A 4,665-nucleotide genomic window follows, 5' to 3' on the forward strand; every position below is an offset into this window, starting at 1 on the left:
AAAAAAAAAAAGCGTACTGAAAAAAAAAGTAATATATAAAATATAAATTATAGATAAAATATTATAATATAAATGCTATATAAACAAGTAAAAATATAAATATATTAAAAATGTAAATAATATATCAAATATTGACCTCACAATGTTTAATCAGAATGTCATAATTGGATCTTCCAGTGAAAACATTAGACATCGGTCTTGTGAAGTATGCAAGACTTCTCCAAACATGAAGCCAACTGCTGAAACCCCGCCCCTGCATTTGCATACACTGATTTGCCACGCCCACATCTCAACATCCAATCAACAACCATTATAAATGTAAATCATATATAAATGAATGATTTATATATTATTGTTTATATATATCCTTTTTTATATTTGATATTATTTGATATATTTCATCATGTTTTTATCACATATACACAGATTCCCGCACATGACACACAGGGAAAAAATATATTGTGGCCACAAAGAATTAGTTCCTACAACTAAATTTGTTCCCTTGTTTTAGTTATATATACTATATATATATATATATGCATACATATAGTAAATATAGAAAATATTAAAAAAATAAATAAAACATAAAACATGCGTGCCTTCATTGTAAAGAACATCTGATTGCCTGTCACGATGACAACTTTTTGTTGTGCGATATATTGCCCCAGAAATAATTGCGATAAGTGATATTATTGTCATTTTAAAGACCATTTTATGCCACTGAATATATAATCATAATGTAACAGCATAATAATGCAAGAAGGCCTACACACTTCCAAATGACAACAAACTTTTCATTTTTAAGAATATTTAGATCATGGAAATTAAGTATCAAAATATTAGATACCTTAAAAAACCTGAATAAATAGTAAATAAACATTTCCTAACAAAAAGTGCAAACAAGTACAAAAAAAGATAAATGCACAAAGAACTTGTATGGAGATTTTTCCCGGACCTTCTTTTCTCTGTAAATGCTTTCTCTGTAAATTAAGGGTGCACACTATTGCTGAAAAACACAATCACTACTCAGCAGTCAGATGTCCGCATGCACAAAGGCACAGATCCCTAAACAAGACCATATCTGCAGATGAAACTCTTTTTTACACTTACAATTATCATAGAAATACCTTTTTTTTTTACACTTCATGGAAGTACCGTGTTTTTTTTACATTTACCATGTTTAGTGTAAAGAACATCTGAATAATCTGAAGAACCATTTTTCCACTATAAAGAACCTTTTGTGCAATAGAAAGTTTCCATGGACGTTAAAGGTTCTGCAGGGAACCATCAATGCAAATAAAGAACACTTATCTTTGTAAATCTGCATACTGCTCACAACGTCACATACTAAATACACGATGGCATCCTCTGACAGGGAGACTTTCCATCTTTAAAACAGTCGTGCGATTACACAAGCAGAGACACACACAGTTAATCGAACTCGCCTTTCCATCTGTTTGTGTCTTTCTCTCTCGATTTCTTCATGTGACATCTCATTTCTCATTTTCTTTCCATCTGTGAACATTACATAAAGATCCTGCAGCTAAACAAGCGTGGAATAATTCACTCTCAAATGACGGATCTGATCATCTTCTCACCGTCGTTCTAAACCTCTAGGAGCTCCTCTGAGGTACATGAAAGGAGATGTTGAGCTACCCGTCCAGTAGGAAAGAGAGCAGCGTGAACATTCAGCTCAACATCTTCTTTTGTGGGTTTAGAATGACGTTAAGGTGAGGAAATTATGATTTCTGGCTCTAAACACACGTCTCTGTGGTGTATTTAAATCAGAGGCGCTGCGGGCGTCCGCTGACAGACAACCATGAGAGAAATGAACTATGACAGGAAGAGGGAAATTAATGAAGAAAATCAATCAAAATCACCTCACACACACACACACACATGCTCAGGTTCAATTCCAGTCCAATTAGACAATCACAAACTTATACAACAATTATCACTTCTATAAAAGCACTGAAAAGTACCATGTTTTTTTTTAAACCATTTTTTACATTAACCATTGAACTACCATGTTTTTTTTTTTACATTTACCATGGAAATATTGTTTTTTATATTTGCCAAAGAACTACAATGTTTTTTTTTTATTATTATATATAGGTGCGTCTCGATAAATTAGAATGTCGTGGAAAAGTTCATTTATTTCAGTAATTCAACTCAAATTGTGAAACTCGTGTATTAAATAAATTCAATGCACACAGACTGAAGTAGTTTAAGTCTTTGGTTCTTTTAATTGTGATGATTTTCCTACTAAGTATTGAGTACATGTACAGTAAATGAACATATTTTCCAGAAGGCCAACAATTCACTAATTTTTTTTTTTTATTGGTCTTATGAAGTATTCTAATTTGTTGAGAGTGAATTGGTGGGTTTTTGTTAAATGTGAGCCAAAATCATCACAATTAAAAGAACCAAAGACTTAAACTACTTCAGTCTGTGTGCATTGAATTTATTTAATACACGAGTTTCACAATTTGAGTTGAATTACTGAAATGAACTTTTCCATGACATTCTAATTTATTGAGATGCACCTGTATTTACATTTACCATGGAAGTACTGTTTTTTTCTTTTACGTGTCATGGAAGATTACATTTAACATGGAAATACCACGTTTTAGTATATTTATCATGGAACTAACATTTTTATTTTATTTTATTATTTTCTTTTACATTTACCATGGAAATACCAAATGTTTTGTATATATCATGGAAGTACCGTGATTTTTTACAATTATATTTACATTTATCATGGAAGTACCATGTTTTTTTGTTTGTTTTTACATTTTTATGAAACCATAATGTTTTCTTTACATTTACATTTCATGTTAATTATCATGTTGTTTTTTACATTATTAATGGAAATACCCTGTTTCTTTTACTATGGATCTACCTTGTTTTTTTTTTTCATTTGAATTTATACTTCATGTAACTACTACCATGTTTTTTTTTTACATTTACTATTGATCAGCCATGTATTTACCATGGTAATAGTGTTTTTCGGGGTATTATAATTTATTTTTTAGTACCTCTGAAGTACTGCTGTCTAGTTACAGGTGGACGCTGTCTGTGTGTGTGTGTGTTTTTGTGTGTGTGTGGGATTAAAGGTCAGCATTTTGATTTATGTTGCAGTTTGGATTTGAAATTCCACAAACACCAAAATCCAGTATTCTCTCTCTCTCTCTCTCTCTCTCACACACACACACACACACTGACCTTTTATGTGCGGATAAAAAGCCTCTCCATCTGAAAAGTCAAGAAGTTCCAAAACTCTGAGTGTGTGTTTGTGAAAAGCCTCCACCAAAAGGGCAACTAATCAGATCTCACGACTCACCCTCAAGAAAAGAGACACGGAAACAGGATAATGTCAGTCTAAATGAGTGTGTGTGTGTGTGTGTGTGTGTGTGTGTGTAATAGCATGGAGAAATTCCTCAGGAGTGAATGAGGATGTTTCTGTTCCTCTGTAAAGGAAAAGGAGGATCAGAGGAGACACCACGCCCATCATCTGCATCCTGATCGCACACGCATCACAGAGGTCAAAGGTCACGCATCATACCTGCTGCTGTACAGATGAGTCCAGAGGGCAGGTGACCTCTTTAACATGAGTGCAGGTCAAAGGTCGTCACTGGAAGCCGCTGACGTTCAGATGCACTGAAAGATGAATACTAATGTACTGCACACTCACGACTGCTTTTACTAACCAGTATGTCAAACAGTATGCTAAAATAAAGCTTTCAGACAGCAGTATGTTACAGCCGGAGCAAATGGACACTAATATAAATATAGATATAGAAATATGTTTACCATGTGTACCATAAAATTACCATCACTATACTATAGTAATACCACAGTACTGCTTGTTAAGAGTACAAGATTAAAGATGATGTAGATGGTATTACGATTAAAAATTACAAATATAAATAATAATAAAAAATATAAAAACATATTCAAACATAAATTCCATATAAAAATAATGTATAAAATATTAAAATATAAACAATATATAAAATTATATAAATTATTATATAAATGATAAAATATAAATTCTACATAAAAATTTTAACTAATGTATAAACATAAAAAATATAAACAATATATCAAATATTAAAATTATAAATAAAATATGAATATATTTTAAAGACTATTTTATACAAGAAAAAATAAAAATGTATTACAACAAAAAATATTACAAATATAAATAACAAAATAAAAAAAAATCATACATAAAATATTAAAATATAAATTCTATATAAAACAGAACTAATATAGAAATAAAGTTTTTTTATGGTTTCAGCCATTTTTCTTGTATCGCTAAATGGTTTCCATGGTAACAGTGAGAGTCTGATGCAGCCAATGAGGACAGAATGTTTGGTGATGACCACACACACACACACACACACTTCTCCATCCTAACGCTGTGTTTGTGCTGAAGGTGAGACAGCAGTGAGATTCTTAAACAGGACGCGGCTGGCAGAATGAAACTTAACAAAATATTCATCACTAATGTAAATAATTCAGACAAACAAACCCCTTCAGTCTCAGCAGAGACAGTCTGTTCAGATCAGCATACAGGCGTACTGTACTTCTCTCTCTGTTACTGTAGTATGGATACTGAGCACAGTACAAAACCCAGATGATTAACTACATTTGTCA

The sequence above is a fragment of the Sinocyclocheilus rhinocerous genome, unplaced genomic scaffold (assembly GCF_001515625.1).
Source record: "Sinocyclocheilus rhinocerous isolate Xijiao unplaced genomic scaffold, SAMN03320098_v1.1 scaffold215, whole genome shotgun sequence".
Classification (NCBI taxonomy): domain Eukaryota; kingdom Metazoa; phylum Chordata; class Actinopteri; order Cypriniformes; family Cyprinidae; genus Sinocyclocheilus; species Sinocyclocheilus rhinocerous.